The sequence below is a fragment of the Oncorhynchus gorbuscha genome, unplaced genomic scaffold (genome assembly GCF_021184085.1).
Source record: "Oncorhynchus gorbuscha isolate QuinsamMale2020 ecotype Even-year unplaced genomic scaffold, OgorEven_v1.0 Un_scaffold_895, whole genome shotgun sequence".
Taxonomy (NCBI): domain Eukaryota; kingdom Metazoa; phylum Chordata; class Actinopteri; order Salmoniformes; family Salmonidae; genus Oncorhynchus; species Oncorhynchus gorbuscha.
The window spans coordinates 2,279-22,500 of record NW_025745868.1 but is presented as its reverse complement, the minus strand read 5'-3'; the positions used below and the strand labels follow the sequence as shown (position 1 = coordinate 22,500).

Sequence of the window (20,222 nt, the reverse complement as noted above, 5' to 3'; positions counted from 1 at the left end):
GCTGTGGTACTAACGGTCTGTCTCCCAGAGTAGGAGGGACTGTGTCCTGCTGTGGTACTGATGGTCTGTCTCCCAGAGTAGGAGGGACTGTGTCCTGCTGTGGTACTAACGGTCTGTCTCCCAGAGTAGGAGGGACTGTGTCCTGCTGTGGTACTAACGGTCTGTCTCCCAGAGTAGGAGGGACTGTGTCCTGCTGTGGTACTGACTGTCTGTCTCCCAGAGTAGGGGGACTGTGTCCTGCTGTGGTACTAACGGTCTGTCTCCCAGAGTAGGAGGGACTGTGTCCTGTTAAATGTGTCCTGCTGTGGTACTAACGGTCTGTCTCCCAGAGTAGGAGGGACTGTGTCCTGCTGTGGTACTAACGGTCTGTCTCCCAGAGTAGGAGGGACTGTGTCCTGTTAAATGTGTCCTGCTGTGGTACTAACGGTCTGTCTCCCAGAGTAGGAGGGACTGTGTCCTGCTGTGGTACTAACGGTCTGTCTCCCAGAGTAGGAGGGACTGTGTCCTGTTAAATGTGTCCTGCTGTGGTACTAACGGTCTGTCTCCCAGAGTAGGAGGGACTGTGTCCTGCTGTGGTACTAACGGTCTGTCTCCCAGAGTAGGAGGGACTGTGTCCTGTTGAATGTGTTCTGCTGTGGAATGATCCCTGTGTCTGTGTGGTGATCCCTGTGTCTGTCTCCAGGTACATTCAGATACTCTGATAGAGAGACTGGAAACAGAGAATAGTGTTAGGTACTGTCTCCAGGTACATTCAGATACTCTGATAGAGAGACAGGAAACAGAGAATAGTGTTAGGTACTGTCTCCAGGTACATTCAGATACTCTGATAGACAGACAGGAAACAGGAAACAGAGAATAGTGTTAGGTACTGTCTCCAGGTACATTCAGATACTCTGATAGAGAGACAGGAAACAGAGAATAGTGTTAGGTACTGTCTCCAGGTACATTCAGATACTCTGATAGAGAGACAGGAAACAGAGAATAGTGTTAGGTACTGTCTCCAGGTACATTCAGATACTCTGATAGACAGACAGGAAACAGGAAACAGAGAACAGTGGTAGGTACTGTCTCCAGGTACATTCAGATACTCTGATAGACAGACAGGAAACAGGAAACAGAGAAACAGTGGTAGGTACTGTCTCCAGGTACATTCAGATACTCTGATAGAGAGACAGGAAACAGAGAATAGTGTTAGGTACTGTCTCCAGGTACATTCAGATACTCTGATAGAGAGACAGGAAACAGGAAACAGAGAACAGTGGTAGTTACTGTCTCTACGTACATTCAGACACTCTGATAGAGAGACAGGAAACAGGAAACAGAGAACAGTGGTAGTTACTGTCTCCAGGTACATTCAGACACTCTGATAACAAAGAGGGTGAAGTGCCTTGCTCAAGGGCACGTCGACAGATGTTTCACCTAGTCATCTCGGGGATTCAAACTGGCCCAACGCTCTTAATTAACCACTCAACCTGCCGCCCCAAACTAAAACTCTGTACTTTACAGATCTATCAAACTCTAAAACTCTCCTCTCTCTCCCCCAGGGATGGTAACAGTACTAGGTGAGGGTTGGAGATTACCATTCTCTGGTTAACTCTCCCCTCTCTCCTCCAGGGATGGTAACAGTACTAGGTGAGGGCTGGGGATTACCATTCTCTGGTTAACTCTCCTCTCTCTCCTCCAGGGATGGTAACAGTACTAGGTGAGGGTTGGAGATTACCATTCTCTGGTTAACTCTCCTCTCTCTCTCCAGGGATGGTAACAGTACTAGGTGAGGGTTGGAGATTACCATTCTCTGGTTAACTCTCCTCTCTCTCCTCCAGGGATGGTAACAGTACTAGGTGAGGGTTGGAGATTACCATTCTCTGGTTAACTCTCCTCTCTCTCCTCCAGGCATGGTAACATTACTAAACAGTACAAGGTGAGGGTTGGAGATTACCATTCTCTGGTTAACTCTCCTCTCTGTCCTCCAGGGATGGTAACAGTACTAGGTGAGGGTTGGGGATTACCATTCTCTGGTTAACTCTCCTCTCTCTCCTCCAGGCATGGTAACATTACTAAACAGTACAAGGTGAGGGTTGGAGATTACCATTCTCTGGTTCCCGAGGAGTTTGAGGAGGAGTACGCCGTCGATCAGATCGTCCTGCACCCTAGCTACCGTTCCCACAGCAACGACTACGACCTGGCCTTGGTGCGTCTGTCACCGGGAGTGGCGGGGAAGGGCCGCGGTCGATGTGTGGCGTTCAGTCGGCACGTCCTGCCCGCCTGTCTGCCGCTACGCAAGGAGAGAGTCCTGAAACAGGCTTCCAACTGTCACATCACAGGCTGGGGGACACAGGTGAGAGGGAGGGGGTGATTTAGTGTGGAAGACGAGGGGGTGTTAGTGGAGAAGACCAGGGGGTGTTAGTGGGTGATTTAGTGTGGAAGATGAGGGGGTGTTAGTGGGTGATTTAGTGGGGAAGGTGAGGGGGTGTTAGTGGGTGATTTAGTGGGGAAGACCAGGGGGTGTTAGTGGGTGATTTAGTGTGGAAGATGAGGGGGTGTTAGTGGGTGATTTAGTGGGGAAGGTGAGGGGGTGTTAGTGGGTGATTTAGTGGGGAAGACCAGGGGGTGTTAGTGGGTGATTTAGTGTGGAAGATGAGGGGGTGTTAGTGGGTGATTTAGTGGGGAAGAACAGGGGGTTTAGTGGGTGGATTTAGTGGGGAAGATGAGGGGGTGTTAGTGGGTGATTTAGTGGGGAAGATGAAGGGGTGTTAGTGGGTGATTTAGTGTGGAAGATGAGGGGGTGTTAGTGGGTGATTTAGTGTGGAAGACCAGGGGGGTGTTAATGGGTGATTTAGTGGGGAAGACCAGAGGGGTGTTAGTGGGTGATTTAGTGTGGAAGATGAGGGGGGTGTTAGTGGGTGATTTAGTGGGGAAGAACAGGGGGTTTAGTGGGTGATTTAGTGTGGAAGATGAAGGGGTAATCGTCTCTCTGATTAAACAACCTAAAGGCCCAGTGTAATGGTAATCGTCTCTCTGATTAAACAGACTAAAGGCCCAGTGTAATGGTAATCGTCTCTCTGATTAAACAGACTAAAGGCCCAGTGTAATGGTAATCGTCTGATTAAACAGACTAAAGGCCCAGTGTAATGGTAATCGTCTCTCTGATTAAACAGACTAAAGGCCCAGTGTAATGGTAATCGTCTGATTAAACAGACTAAAGGCCCAGTGTAATGGTAATCGTCTGATTAAACAGACTAAAGGCCCAGTGTAATGGTAATCGTCTGATTAAACAGACTAAAGGCCCAGTGTAATGGTAATCGTCTGATTAAACAGACTAAAGGCCCAGTGTAATGGTAATCGTCTCTCTGATTAAACAGACTAAAGGCCCAGTGTAATGGTAATCGTCTCTCTGATTAAACAGACTAAAGGCCCAGTGTAATGGTAATCGTCTCTCTGATTAAACAGACTAAAGGCCCAGTGTAATGGTAATCGTCTCTCTGATTAAACAGACTAAAGGCCCAGTGTAATGGTAATCGTCTGATTAAACAGACTAAAGGCCCAGTGTAATGGTAATAGTCTCTCTGATTAAACAGACTAAAGGCCCAGTGTAATGGTAATCGTCTGATTAAACAGACTAAAGGCCCAGTGTAATGGTAATCGTCTCTCTGATTAAACAGACTAAAGGCCCAGTGTAATGGTAATCGTCTCTCTGATTAAACAGACTAAAGGCCCAGTGTAATGGTAATCGTCTGATTAAACAGACTAAAGGCCCAGTGTAATGGTAATCGTCTGATTAAACAGACTAAAGGCCCAGTGTAATGGTAATCATCTGATTAAACAGACTAAAGGCCCAGTGTAATGGTAATCGTCTCTCTGATTAAACAGACTAAAGGCCCAGTGTAATGGTAATCGTCTCTCTGATTAAACAGACTAAAGGCCCAGTGTAATGGTAATCGTCTCTCTGATTAAACAAACTAAAGGCCCAGTGTAATGGTAATCGTCTCTCTGATTAAACAGACTAAAGGCCCAGTGTAATGGTAATCGTCTCTCTGATTTAAACAGACTAAAGGCCCAGTGTAATGGTAATCATCTCTCTGATTAAACAGACTAAAGGCCCAGTGTAATGGTAATCGTCTCTCTGATTAAACAGACTAAAGGCCCAGTGTAATGGTAATCGTCTGATTAAACAGACTAAAGGCCCAGTGTAATGGTAATCGTCTGATTAAACAGACTAAAGGCCCAGTGTAATGGTAATCGTCTCTCTGATTAAACAGACTAAAGGCCCAGTGTAATGGTAATCGTCTCTCTGATTAAACAGACTAAAGGTCCAGTGTAATGGTAATCGTCTCTCTGATTAAACAGACTAAAGGCCCAGTGTAATGGTAATTGTCTGATTAAACAGACTAAAGGCCCAGTGTAATGGTAATCGTCTCTCTGATTAAACAGACTAAAGGCCCAGTGTAATGGTTATAGTCTCTCTGATTAAACAGACTAAAGGCCCAGTGTAATGGTAATCGTCTCTCTGATTAAACAGACTAAAGGCCCAGTGTAATGGTAATCGTCTCTCTGATTAAACAGACTAAAGGCCCAGTGTAATGGTAATCGTCTCTCTGATTAAACAGACTAAAGGCCCAGTGTAATGGTAATCGTCTCTCTGATTAAACAGACTAAAGGCCCAGTGTAATGGTAATCGTCTGATTAAACAGACTAAAGGCCCAGTGTAATGGTAATCGTCTGATTAAACAGACTAAAGGCCCAGTGTAATGGTAATCGTCTGATTAAACAGACTAAAGGCCCAGTGTAATGGTAATCGTCTCTCTGATTAAACAGACTAAAGGCCCAGTGTAATGGTAATCGTCTGATTAAACAGACTAAAGGCCCAGTGTAATGGTAATCGTCTCTCTGATTAAACAGACTAAAGGCCCAGTGTAATGGTAATCGTCTGATTAAACAGACTAAAGGCCCAGTGTAATGGTAATCGTCTCTCTGATTAAACAGACTAAAGGCCCAGTGTAATGGTAATCGTCTCTCTGATTAAACAGACTAAAGGCCCAGTGTAATGGTAATCGTCTGATTAAACAGACTAAAGGCCCAGTGCAATGGTAATCGTCTGATTAAACAGACTAAAGGCCCAGTGTAATGGTAATCGTCTGATTAAACAGACTAAAGGCCCAGTGTAATGGTAATCGTCTGATTAAACAGACTAACTAAAGGCCCAGTGTAATGGTAATCGTCTCTCTGATTAAACAGACTAAAGGCCCAGTGTAATGGTAATCGTCTGATTAAACAGACTAAAGGCCCAGTGTAATGGTAATCGTCTGATTAAACAGACTAAAGGCCCAGTGTAATGGTAATCGTCTGATTAAACAGACTAAAGGCCCAGTGTAATGGTAATCGTCTGATTAAACAGACTAAAGGCCCAGTGTAATGGTAATCGTCTGATTAAACAGACTAAAGGCCCAGTGTAATGGTAATCGTCTGATTAAACAGACTAAAGGCCCAGTGTAATGGTAATCGTCTGATTAAACAGACTAAAGGCCCAGTGTAATGGTAATCGTCTGATTAAACAGACTAAAGGCCCAGTGTAATGGTAATCGTCTGATTAAACAGACTAAAGGCCCAGTGTAATGGTAATCGTCTCTCTGATTAAACAGACTAAAGGCCCAGTGTAATGGTAATCGTCTCTCTGATTAAACAGACTAAAGGCCCAGTGTAATGGTAATCGTCTGATTAAACAGACTAAAGGCCCAGTGTAATGGTAATCGTCTCTCTGATTAAACAGACTAAAGGCCCAGTGTAATGGTAATCATCTCTCTGATTAAACAGACTAAAGGCCCAGTGTAATGGTAATCGTCTCTCTGATTAAACAGACTAAAGGCCCAGTGTAATGGTAATCGTCTCTCTGATTAAACAGACTAAAGGCCCAGTGTAATGGTAATCGTCTGATTAAACAGACTAAAGGCCCAGTGTAATGGTAATCGTCTGATTAAACAGACTAAAGGCCCAGTGTAATGGTAATCGTCTGATTAAACAGACTAAAGGCCCAGTGTAATGGTAATCGTCTGATTAAACAGACTAAAGGCCCAGTGTAATGGTAATCGTCTGATTAAACAGACTAAAGGCCCAGTGTAATGGTAATCATCTCTCTGATTAAACAGACTAAAGGCCCAGTGTAATGGTAATCGTCTCTCTGATTAAACAGACTAAAGGCCCAGTGTAATGGTAATCGTCTCTCTGATTAAACAGACTAAAGGCCCAGTGTAATGGTAATCGTCTCTCTGATTAAACAGACTAAAGGCCCAGTGTAATGGTAATCGTCTCTCTGATTAAACAGACTAAAGGCCCAGTGTAATGGTAATCGTCTCTCTGATTAAACAGACTAAAGGCCCAGTGTAATGGTAATCGTCTCTCTGATTAACCAGACTAAAGGCCCAGTGTAATGGTAATCGTCTGATTAAACAGACTAAAGGCCCAGTGTAATGGTAATCGTCTGATTAAACAGACTAAAGGCCCAGTGTAGTGGTAATCGTCTGATTAAACAGACTAAAGGCCCAGTGTAATGGTAATAGTCTGATTAAACAGACTAAAGGCCCAGTGTAGTGGTAATCGTCTGATTAAACAGACTAAAGGCCCAGTGTAATGGTAATCGTCTCTCTGATTAAACAGACTAAAGGCCCAGTGTAATGGTAATCGTCTGATTAAACAGACTAAAGGCCCAGTGTAATGGTAATCGTCTCTCTGATTAAACAGACTAAAGGCCCAGTGTAATGGTAATCGTCTGATTAAACAGACTAAAGGCCCAGTGTAATGGTAATCGTCTCTCTGATTAAACAGACTAAAGGCCCAGTGTAATGGTAATCATCTCTCTGATTAAACAGACTAAAGGCCCAGTGTAATGGTAATAGTCTCTCTGATTAAACAGACTAAAGGCCCAGTGTAATGGTAATCGTCTCTCTGATTAAACAGACTAAAGGCCCAGTGTAATGGTAATCGTCTCTCTGATTAAACAGACTAAAGGCCCAGTGTAATGGTAATCGTCTGATTAAACAGACTAAAGGCCCAGTGTAATGGTAATCGTCTCTCTGATTAAACAGACTAAAGGCCCAGTGTAATGGTAATCGTCTCTCTGATTAAACAGACTAAAGGCCCAGTGTAATGGTAATCGTCTCTCTGATTAAACAGACTAAAGGCCCAGTGTAATGGTAATCGTCTGATTAAACAGACTAAAGGCCCAGTGTAATGGTAATCGTCTCTCTGATTAAACAGACTAAAGGCCCAGTTTAATGGTAATCGTCTCTCTGATTAAACAGACTAAAGGTCCAGTGTAATGGCAATCGTCTCTCTGATTAAACAGACTAAAGGCCCAGTGTAATGGTAATCGTCTGATTAAACAGACTAAAGGCCCAGTGTAATGGTAATCGTCTCTCTGATTAAACAGACTAAAGGCCCAGTGTAATGGTAATCGTCTGATTAAACAGACTAAAGGCCCAGTGTAATGGTAATCGTCTGATTAAACAGACTAAAGGCCCAGTGTAATGGTAATCGTCTGATTAAACAGACTAAAGGCCCAGTGTAATGGTAATCGTCTCTCTGATTAAACAGACTAAAGGCCCAGTGTAATGGTAATCGTCTCTCTGATTAAACAGACTAAAGGCCCAGTGTAATGGTAATCGTCTCTCTGATTAAACAGACTAAAGGCCCAGTGTAATGGTAATCGTCTGATTAAACAGACTAAAGGCCCAGTGTAATGGTAATCGTCTCTCTGATTAAACAGACTAAAGGCCCAGTGTAATGGTAATCGTCTCTCTGATTAAACAGACTAAAGGCCCAGTGTAATGGTAATCGTCTGATTAAACAGACTAAAGGCCCAGTGTAATGGTAATCGTCTGATTAAACAGACTAAAGGCCCAGTGTAATGGTAATCGTCTGATTAAACAGACTAAAGGCCCAGTGTAATGGTAATCATCTCTCTGATTAAACAGACTAAAGGCCCAGTGTAATGGTAATCATCTCTCTGATTAAACAGACTAAAGGCCCAGTGTAATGGTAATCGTCTCTCTCTGTCCTCCAGGTCGCTCCTACTCTAAGACCCTCCAACAGGCTCCTCTCTCTCTCCTCCCCCGTCGTCACTGCCAACAGCGTTACCACGGAGCCTTCACTCGCCGCATGCTCTGCGCCGGGACAGACAGCCAATCAGAGCGCCGCGTGGACAGTTGCCGTGGAGACAGCGGCGGCCCGTTGGTGTGTGAGCGTCCGGGCGGAGGGTGGGTAGTGTACGGTGTGACATCGTGGGGTCACTCCTGTCGCACGCAACACTCACCTGGCGTCTACACTAAAGTCTCCGCCTTCACACCCTGGATACACAAGGTGATTGGACAATGAGAGGGATACAGGAACTGGATCGTCAAGGTGATTGGACAATGGGAAGAATATAGGAAGTGGATCTGCAAGGTGATTGGATATTGGGATAAGGGCATGAAGAGATGACAGCCAATGTGAGACAGTGGTAGATAACGGACTGGCCAATTGAGAAGGACTATATTTGGAGCTTGTGATTTGATTGGTTAATAAAATAAGCGGTTTAAACCAGTTGAAAGGCTTGACCAATCTCACCCCTGTCTCTCTTTCATATCCACCTCTCCCCCTTTACCCCCTCTCACTCTCTCTCCTTTCCCCTCTCATCTTCCTGCTCGTTCCCTCTCTCTTTCATATCCACCTCTCCCCCTTTACCCCCTCTCACTCTCTCTCCTTTCCCCTCTCATCTTCCTGCTCGTTCCTCTCTCTCTCTTCCTCCTCGTTCCCTCTCTCTTTCATATCCACCTCTCCCCCTTTACCCCCTCTCACTCTCTCTCCTTTCCCCTCTCATCTTCCTGCTCGTTCCCTCTCTCTTTCATATCCACCTCTCCCCCTTTACCCCCTCTCACTCTCTCTCCTTTCCCCTCTCATCTTCCTGCTCGTTCCCTCTCTCTTTCATATCCACCTCTCCCCCTTTACCCCCTCTCACTCCCTCTCCTTTCCCCTCTCATCTTCCTGCTCGTTCCCTCTCTCTTTCATATCCACCTCTCCCCCTTTACCCCTCTCACTCTCTCTCCTTTCCCCTCTCATCTTCCTGCTCGTTCCTCTCTCTCTTTCATATATCCACCTCTCCCCCTTTACCCCCTCTCACTCTCTCTCCTTTCCCCTCTCATCTTCCTGCTCGTTCCCTCTCTCTTTCATATCCACCTCTCCCCTTTACCCCCTCTCACTCCCTCTCCTTTCCCTCTCATCTTCCTGCTCGTTCCCTCTCTCTTTCATATCCACCTCTCCCCCTTTACCCCTCTCACTCTCTCTCCTTTCCCCTCTCATCTTCCTGCTCGTTCCCTCTCTCTTTCATATCCACCTCTCCCCCTTTACCCCCTCTCACTCTCTCTCCTTTCCCCTCTCATCTTCCTCCTCTCATCTTCCTTTACCCCCTCTCACTCCCTCTCCTTTCCCCTCTCATCTTCCTGCTCGTTCCCTCTCTCTTTCATATCCACCTCTCCCCCTTTACCCCCTCTCACTCCCTCTCCTTTCCCCTCTCATCTTCCTGCTCGTTCCCTCTCTCTTTCATATCCACCTCTCCCCCTTTACCCCCTCTCACTCTCTCTCCTTTCCCCTCTCATCTTCCTGCTCGTTCCCTCTCTCTCTTCCTCCTCATTCCCTCTCTCTCTTCCTCCTCGTTCCCTCTCTCTTTCATATCCACCTCTCCCCCTTTACCCCCTCTCACTCTCTCTCCTTTCCCCTGTCATCTTCCTGCTCGTTCCCTCTCTCTTTCCCCTCCACCTCTCCCCTCCCCCTCTCACTCTCTCTCCTCCCTCTCATCTTCCTCCGTCCCTCTCTCTTTCATTCCCCTCTCTCCCCCTCTCACTCCTCCTTTCCCTCTCATCTTCCTCTCGTTCCCTCTCTCTTTCATATCCACCTCTCCCCCTTTACCCCCTCTCACTCTCTCTCCTTTCCCCTCTCATCTTCCTCCTCGTTCCCTCCTCTCTCCTCCTCATTCCCTCTCCTCCTCCTCGTTCCCTCTCTCTTCCATCTCCCCCTTTATCTCACCTCTCTCCCCCCTTCATCTTCCTCTCTCCTCTCTCTCCACCTCTCCCCCCTTTACCCCTCTCATCTTCCTCTCATCTTCCTCCTCTCTCTTTCATATCCACCTCTCCCCCTTTACCCCTCTCATCTCCTCTCTCCTTTCCCCTCCTCCCTTTATCTTCCTCCTCTCATCTTCCTCCTCGTTCCCTCTCTCTTTCATATCCACCTCTCCCCCTTTACCCCCTCTCACTCTCTCTCCTTTCCCCTCTCATCTTCCTCCTCGTTCCCTCTCTCTTTCATATCCACCTCTCCCCCTTTACCCCCTCTCACTCTCTCTCCTTTCCCCTCTCATCTTCCTCCTCGTTCCCTCTCTCTTCATATCCACCTCTCCCCCTTTACCCCTCTCTCTCTCTCCTTTCCCCTCTCATCTTCCTGCTCATTCCCTCTCTTCTTCCTCCTCGTTCCCTCTCTCTCTTTTCCTCCTCGTTCCCTCTCTCTCTTCCTCCTCGTTCCCTCTCTCTACTCCTCGTTCCCTCTCTCACCTCCTCCTCGTTCCCCCTCTCTCCTCCTCCTCGTTCCCTCTCTCTTTCCTCCTTGTTCCCTCTCTCTTCCTCCTTGTTCCCTCTCTCTCTTCCTCCTCATTCCTCCTCTCTACCTTGTCGTTCCCTCTCTCTTCCTCCTTGTTCCCCCTCTCTTCCTCCTCGTTCCTCCTCTCTACCTCCTTGTTCCCCCTCTCTCTTCCTCCTCGTTCCTCCTCTCTACCTCCTTGTTCCCTCTCTCTCCTCCTCCTCGTTCCCTCTCTCTCTTCCTCCTCGTTCCCTCTCTCTCTTCCTCCTCGTTCCCTCTCTCTCTTCCTCCTCGTTACCTCTCTCTCTTCCTCCTCGTTCCCTCTCTCTCTTCCTCCTCGTTCCCTCTCTCTACTCCTCGTTCCCTCTCTCACCTCCTCCTCGTTCCCCCTCTCTCCTCCTCCTCGTTCCCTCTCTCTTTCCTCCTTGTTCCCTCTCTCTTCCTCCTTGTTCCCTCTCTCTCTTCCTCCTCATTCCTCCTCTCTACCTCGTCGTTCCCTCTCTCTTCCTCCTTGTTCCCCCTCTCTTCCTCCTCGTTCCTCCTCTCTACCTCCTTGTTCCCCCTCTCTCTTCCTCCTCGTTCCTCCTCTCTACCTCCTTGTTCCCTCTCTCTCCTCCTCCTCGTTCCCTCTCTCTCTTCCTCCTCGTTCCCTCTCTCTCTTCCTCCTCGTTCCCTCTCTCTCTTCCTCCTCGTTCCCTCTCTCTCTTCCTCCTCGTTCCCTCTCTCTACTCCTCGTTCCCTCTCTCACCTCCTCCTCGTTCCCCCTCTCTCCTCCTCCTCGTTCCCTCTCTCTTTCCTCCTTGTTCCCTCTCTCTTCCTCCTTGTTCCCTCTCTCTCTTCCTCCTCATTCCTCCTCTCTACCTCGTCGTTCCCTCTCTCTTCCTCCTTGTTCCTCCTCTCTACCTCCTTGTTCCCCCTCTCTCTTCCTCCTCGTTCCTCCTCTCTACCTCCTTGTTCCCTCTCTCTCCTCCTCCTCGTTCCCTCTCTCTCTTCCTCCTCGTTCCCTCTCTCTCTTCCTCCTCGTTCCCTCTCTCTCTTCCTCCTCATTCCCTCTCTCTCTTCCTCCTCGTTCCCTCTCTCACCTCCTCCTCGTTCCCTCTCTCACCTCCTCCTTGTTCCCTCTCTCTTCCTCCTTGTTCCCTCTCTCTCTTCCTCCTCGTTCCTCCTCTCTACCTCGCCGTTCCCTCTCTCTTCCTCCTTGTTCCCCCTCTCTCTTCCTCCTCATTCCTCCTCTCTACCTCCTTGTTCCCTCTCTCTCCTCCTCCTCGTTCCCTCTCTCTCTTCCTCCTCGTTCCCTCTCTCTCTTCCTCCTCGTTCCCTCTCTCTCTTCCTCCTCATTCCCTCTCTCTCTTCCTCCTCGTTCCCTCTCTCTTTCCTCCTTGTTCCCTCTCTCTTCCTCCTTGTTCCCCCTCTCTCTTCCTCCTCGTTCCCTCTCACTCTTCCTCCTTGTTCCCCCTCTCTCTTCCTCCTCGTTCCCTCTCTCTCTTCCTCCTCGTTCCCTCTCTCTCTTCCTCCTCGTTCCCCCTCTCTACCTCCTTGTTCCCTCTCTCTCCTCCTCCTCGTTCCCTCTCTCTGTTCCTCCTCGTTCCCTCTCTCTTCCTCCTCATTCCCTCTCTCTCTTCCTCCTTGTTCCCTCTCTCTTTCCTCCTTGTTCCCCCTCTCTCTTCCTCCTCGTTCCCCCTCTCTCTTCCTCCTCGTTCCCCCTCTCTCTTCCTCCTCGTTCCCTCTCTCTCTTCCTCCTCGTTCCCTCTTCTCTACCTCCTCGTTCCCTCTTCTCTACCTCCTCGTTCCCTCTCTCTTCCTCCTCGTTCCCTCTCTCTCTTCCTCCTCGTTCCCTCTCTCTTCCTCCTCATTCCCTCTCTCTCTACCTCCTCTTTCCCCCTCTCTTCCTCCTCGTTCCTCCTCTCTACCTCCTCGTTCCCTCTCTCTCCCTCCCCGTTCCCTCACTCCTCTACTGAACACAATCTCAACTCCTCGTTATCAGCACTTATTTAATCTAACCCTTTTGAGGGAACACTATTTAAGGTTACATCAACTCCTGGTTTGATGAACAGATTCTTAACTAGACTTAATCTGAGAATGTTTTGTTGCTTTGCTACGGTGTGGACTAACGAACACATCCCAGACAGCCGGTCTAAAATGTTTTATATTGTTCTATAAATGACCTGATGAAAGCAACTACAGGTACAGCACATTGTCGTTGACATCTGACTCTTAGGGAACGACGGGGACCACAGGCAGGGAAAGGACTATGTCCTGAACACACACACACACACACACACACACACACACACACACACACACACACACACACACACACACACACACACACACACACACACACACACACACACACACACATATACACACACACATAGGAAAACATCACTGAGTCTCCTTCGTACTGTAAAGGAGAAGGTGGAGATTTACACTGAAAACACAGAGGTACTCTTACTGTCAGTCAGTATTTCACTGTTAGTCGACACCTGTTGTTGTTTACAATGCATGTGACTGATACAATCTGATTGGACTTGTTGTTGTTTACAATCTGATTGGACTTGTTGTTGTTTATAAACCATGTGACTGATACAATCTGATTGGACTTGTTGTTGTTTACAATCTGATTGGACTTGTTGTTGTTTACAATCTGATTGGACTTGTTGTTGTTGTTTACAAAGCATGTGACTAATACAATCTGATTGGACTTTTTGTTGTTTACAATCTGATTGGACTTGTTGTTGTTTACTGTTCACCCTCCGAGTCCGACAGAACTGTTTATCAGACGGATTCAGATGGCACCCTATTCCCTATATAGTGCACTACTATAGACCAGAGCCCTATTCCCTATATAGTGGTACTACTATAGACCATAGCCCTATTCCCTATATAGTGGTACTACTATAGACCAGAGCCCTATTCCCTATATAGTGGCACTACTATAGACCCTATTCCCTATATAGTGGTACTACTATAGACCAGAGCCCTATTCCCTATATAGTGGCACTACTATAGACCAGAGCCCTATTCCCTATATAGTGGTACTACTTTAGACCAGAGCCCTATTCCCTATATAGTGGTACTACTATAGACCAGAGCCCTATTCCCTATATAGTGGTACTACTTTAGACCAGAGCCCTATTCCCTATATAGTGGTACTACTATAGACCAGAGCCCTATTCCCTATATAGTGGTACTACTATAGACCAGAGCCCTATTCCCTATATAGTGGTACTACTATAGACCAGAGCCCTATTCCCTATATAGTGGTACTACTTTAGACCAGAGCCCTATTCCCTATATAGTGGTACTACTATAGACCAGAGCCCTATTCCCTATATAGTGGTACTACTATAGACCAGAGCCCTATTCCCTATATAGTGGTACTACTATAGACCAGAGCCCTATTCCCTATATAGTGGTACTACTATAGACCAGAGCCCTATTCCCTATATAGTGGTACTACTATAGACCAGAGCCCTATTCCCTATATAGTGGTACTACTATAGACCAGAGTCCTATTCCCTATATAGTGGTACTACTATAGACCAGAGTCCTATTCCCTATATAGTGGTACTACTACAGACCAGAGCCCTATTCCCTATATAGTGGTACTACTACAGACCAGAGCCCTATTCCCTATATAGTGGTACTACTACAGACCAGAACCCTATTCCCTATATAGTGGTACTACTTTAGACCAGAGCCCTATTCCCTATATAGTGGTACTACTATAGACCAGAGCCCTATTCCCTATATAGTGGTACTACTTTAGACCAGAGCCCTATTCCCTATATAGTGGTACTACTTTAGACCAGAGCCCTATTCCCTATATAGTGGTACTACTACAGACCAGAGCCCTATTCCCTATATAGTGGTACTACTACAGACCAGAGCCCTATTCCCTATATAGTGGTACTACTACAGACCAGAGCCCTATTCCCTATATAGTGGTACTACTATAGACCCTATTCCATATATAGTGGTACTACTATAGACCAGATCCCTATTCCCTATATAGTGGTACTACTATAGACCAGAGCCCTATTCCCTATATAGTGCACTACTTTAGACTAGTAGAGTAATACATAGGGAATATAGTGCACTACTTTAGACTAGTAGAGTAATACATAGGGAATATAGTGCACTACTTTAGACTAGTAGAGTAATTTACATTTACATTACATTTAAGTCATTTAGCAGACGCTCTAATACATAGGGAATATAGTGTACTACTTTAGACTAGTAGAGTAATACATAGGGAATATAGTGCACTACTTTAGACTAGTAGAGTAATACATAGGGAATATAGTGCACTACTTTAGACTAGTAGAGTAATACATAGGGAATATAGTGCACTACTTTAGACTAGTAGAGTAATACATAGGGAATATAGTGCACTACTTTAGACTAGTAGAGTAATACATAGGGAATATAGTGCACTACTTTAGACTAGTAGAGTAGTACATAGGGAATATAGTGCACTACTTTAGACTAGTAGAGTAATACATAGGGAATATAGTGCACTACTTTAGACTAGTAGAGTAATACATAGGGAATATAGTGCACTACTTTAGACTAGTAGAGTAATACATAGGGAATATAGTGCACTACTTTAGACTAGTAGAGTAATACATAGGGAATATAGTGCACTACTTTAGACTAGTAGAGTAATACATAGGGAATATAGTGCACTACTTTAGACTAGTAGAGTAATACATAGGGAATATAGTGCACTACTTTAGACTAGTAGAGTAATACATAGGGAATATAGTGCACTACTTTAGACTAGTAGAGTAATACATAGGGAATATAGTGCTAGTAGAGTAATACTAGGGAATTAGTGCACTACTTTAGACTAGTAGAGTAATACATAGGGAATATAGTGCACTACTTTAGACTAGTAGAGTAATACATAGGGAATATAGTGCACTACTTTAGACTAGTAGAGTAATACATAGGGAATATAGTGCACTACTTTAGACTAGTAGAGTAATACATAGGGAATATAGTGCACTACTTTAGACTAGTAGAGTAATACATAGGGAATATAGTGCACTACTTTAGACTAGTAGAGTAATACATAGGGAATATAGTGCACTACTTTAGACTAGTAGAGTAATACATAGGGAATATAGTGCACTACTTTAGACTAGTAGAGTAATACATAGGGAATATAGTGCACTACTTTAGACTAGTAGAGTAATACATAGGGAATATAGTGCACTACTTTAGACTAGTAGAGTAATACATAGGGAATATAGTGCACTACTTTAGACTAGTAGAGTAATACATAGGGAATATAGTGCACTACTTTAGACTAGTAGAGTAATACATAGGGAATATAGTGCACTACTTTAGACTAGTAGAGTAATACATTTAGACTAGGAATACATAGTATAGTGCATTACTTTAGACTACTTTAGACTAGTAGAGTAATACATAGGGAATATAGTGCACTACTTTAGACTAGTAGAGTAATACATAGGGAATATAGTGCACTACTTTAGACTAGTAGAGTAATACATAGGGAATATAGTGCACTACTTTAGACTAGTAGAGTAATACATAGGGAATATAGTGCACTACTTTAGACTAGTAGAGTAATACATAGGGAATATAGTGCACTACTTTAGACTAGTAGAGTAATACATAGGGAATATAGTGCACTACTTTAGACTAGTAGAGTAATACATAGGGAATATAGTGCACTACTTTAGACTAGTAGAGTAATACATAGGGAATATAGTGCACTACTTTAGACTAGTAGAGTAATACATAGGGAATATAGTGCACTACTTTAGACTAGTAGAGTAATACATAGGGAATATAGTGCACTACTTTAGACTAGTAGAGTAATACATAGGGAATATAGTGCACTACTTTAGACTAGTAGACATAGGGAATATAGTGCACTACTAGACTAGTAGAGTAATACATATAGGGAATATGCACTACTTTAGACTAGTAGAGTAATACATAGGGAATATAGTGCACTACTTTAGACTAGTAGGAATATAGTGCAATACACTAGGAGAATATAGGGAATATAGTGCACTACTTTAGACTAGTAGAGTAATACATAGGGAATATAGTGCACTAGTATCTAATTAGACTTTAGTAGAGTAATACATAGGGAATATAGTGCACTACTTTAGACTAGTAGAGTAATACATAGGGAATATAGTGCACTACTTTAGACTAGTAGAGTAATACATAGGGAATATAGTGCACTACTTTAGACTAGTAGAGTAATACATAGGGAATATAGTGCACTACTTTAGACTAGTAGAGTAATACATAGGGAATATAGTGCACTACTTTAGACTAGTAGAGTAATACATAGGGAATATAGTGCCAATTGGGACCTATTGTCTCTCTGTACTTTATCCTTGTTCTCTAGTTGTAAACTTTTATACTGTTAATATCGTGTTTTTAGTGGTAATCTATCTCTGTCAGATGATTGGTTTATAGGAACAGCACACTAGTATCTAATGTTGGGTCTAGGATTGGGTCTTAGTGGTAATCTATCTCTGTCAGGTGATTGGTTTATAGGAACAGCACACTAGTATCTAATGTTGGGTCTAGGATTGGGTCTTAGTGGTAATCTATCTCTGTCAGGTGATTGGTTTATAGGAACAGCACACTAGTATCTAATGTTGGGTCTAGGATTGGGTCTTAGTGGTAATCTATCTCTGTCAGGTGATTGGTTTATAGGAACAGCACACTAGTATCTAATGTTGGGTCTAGGATTGGGTCTTAGTGGTAATCTATCTCTGTCAGGTGATTGGTTTATAGGAACAGCACACTAGTATCTAATGTTGGGTCTAGGATTGGGTCTTAGTGGTAATCTATCTCTGTCAGGTGATTGGTTTATAGGAACAGCACACTAGTATCTAATGTTGGGTCTAGGATTGGGTCTTAGTGGTAATCTATCTCTGTCAGGTGATTGGTTTATAGGAACAGCACACTAGTATCTATCTCTGTCAGGTGATTGGTTTATAGGAACAGCACACTAGTATCTAATGTTGGGTCTAGGATGGGTCTTAGTGGTAATCTATCTCTGTCTAGGATTGGGTCTTAGTGGTAATCTATCTCTGTCAGGTGATTGGTTTATAGGAACAGCACACTAGTATCTAATGTTGGGTCTAGGATTGGGTCTTAGTGGTAATCTATCTCTGTCAGGTGATTGGTTTATAGGAACAGCACACTAGTATCTAATGTTGGGTCTAGGATTGGGTCTTAGTGGTAATCTATCTCTGTCAGGTGATTGGTTTATAGGAACAGCACACTAGTATCTAATGTTGGGTCTAGGATTGGGTCTTAGTGGTAATCTATCTCTGTCAGGTGATTGGTTTATAGGAACAGCACACTAGTATCTAATGTTGGGTCTAGGATTGGGTCTTAGTGGTAATCTATCTCTGTCAGGTGATTGGTTTATAGGAACAGCACACTAGTATCTAATGTTGGGTCTAGGATTGGGTCTTAGTGGTAATCTATCTCTGTCTCTGTCAATGTTGTCTAGGATTGGTTTATAGGAACAGCACACTAGTATCTAATGTTGGGTCTAGGATTGGGTCTTAGTGGTAATCTATCTCTGTCAGGTGATTGGTTTATAGGAACAGCACACTAGTATCTAATGTTGGGTCTAGGATTGGGTCTTAGTGGTAATCTATCTCTGTCAGGTGATTGGTTTATAGGAACAGCACACTAGTATCTAATGTTGGGTCTAGGATTGGGTCTTAGTGGTAATCTATCTCTGTCAGGTGAACAGCACACTTATCTAATGTTGTTTTGGGTCTTAGTGGTAATCTATCTCTGTCAGGTGATTGGTTTAAGGAACAGCACACTAGTATCTAATGTTGGGTCTAGGATTGGGTCTTAGTGGTAATCTATCTCTGTCAGGTGATTGGTTTATAGGAACAGCACACTAGTATCTAATGTTGGGTCTAGGATTGGGTCTTAGTGGTAATCTATCTCTGTCAGGTGAACAGCACACTGTATCTAATGTTTATTGGGTCTTAGGAACATCTCTGTCAGGTTTATAGGAACAGCACACTAGTATCTAATGTTGGGTCTAGGATTGGGTCTTAGTGGTAATCTATCTCTGTCAGGTGATTGGTTTATAGGAACAGCACACTAGTATCTAATGTTGGGTCTAGGATTGGGTCTTAGTGGTAATCTATCTCTAATTTTTATAGGAACAGCACACTAGGTGTTTGTGACTGTTACAGCACACTAGTTGCTAATGGGGTGACGGATCGATCAGGTTTATAGGAACAACACCTAGTATCTAATGTTGGGTCTAGGATTGGGTCACAGATCCTCTGTCAGGCTTTAGTTTATTGGGTCTTAGAAGAGCTAATGTTGGGTCAGGTCTTCAGGTGTTTTTATAGGCTACTCATCAAGGTCTGTGGTAATCTATCTCTGTCAGGATTGATAGGAACAGCAGTATCTAATGTTGGGTCTAGGATTGGGTCTTAGATCCTATCTATCTCTGTCAGGTGATTGGTTTATAGGAACAGCACACTAGTATCTAATGTTGGGTCTAGGGGGTCTTAGTGGTAATCTATCTCTGTCAGGTGATTGGTTTATAGGAACAGCATAGTATCTAATGTTGGGTCTAGGATTGGGTCTTGTCAACTCAGTGTACTGTTACTACTATCAGGACTAGGTTTTCAACCCCCCGGCCCCATCTAGGGGCCCATCTCAGAAGAGCTTCCAGGTCTAGGGCTACCATGTCTGTGTTGACTCAATGTACTGTACTACATCAGGACTAGGGGCCCATCTAGGGGCCCATTTAGGATGCTAACTCAGTGTACTGTACTACATCAGGACTAGGGGCCCATCTAGGGGCCCATTTAGGATGCTAACCCTGTCTGTGTTGACTCAATGTACTGTACTACATCAGGACTAGGGGCCCATCTAGGGGCCCATCTAGGGGCCCATCTAGGGGCCCATTTAGGATGCTAACCCTGTCTGTGTTGACTCAATGTACTGTACTACATCAGGACTAGGGGCCCATTTAGGATGCTAACCCTGTCTGTGTTGACTCAATGTACTGTACTACATCAGGACTAGGGGCCCATCTAGGGGCCCATTTAGGATGCTAACCCTGTCTGTGTTGACTCAATGTACTGTACTACATCAGGACTAGGGGCCCATCTAGGGGCCCATTTAGGATGCTAACCCTGTCTGTGTTGACTCAATGTACTGTACTACATCAGGACTAGGGGCCCATCTAGGGGCCCATTTAGGATGCTAACCCTGTCTGTGTTGACTCAATGTACTGTACTACATCAGGACTAGGGGCCCATCTAGGGGCCCATTTAGGATGCTAACCCTGTCTGTGGTGACTCAATGTACTGTACTACATCAGGACTAGGGGCCCATCTAGGGGCCCATTTAGGATGCTAACCCTGTCTGTGTTGACTCAATGTACTGTACTACATCAGGACTAGGGGCCCATCTAGGGGCCCATCTAACCCTGTCTGTGTTGACTCAATGTACTGTACTAACCCATCTAGTCTAGGGGCCCTGTCTGACTCAATGTACTGTACTACATCAGGACTAGTGGCCCATTTAGGATGCTAACCCTGTCTGTGTTGACTCAATGTACTGTACTACAT

General features: G+C 44.8%; 1 pseudogene; it reads left to right on the top strand.

Annotated features, from left to right (window-relative positions):
• LOC124020746 overlaps positions 1-8,702 on the top strand; it is an 80,018-nt pseudogene extending 71,316 nt beyond the window's left edge.
• Positions 8,703-20,222: the final 11,520 nt, after the last annotated feature.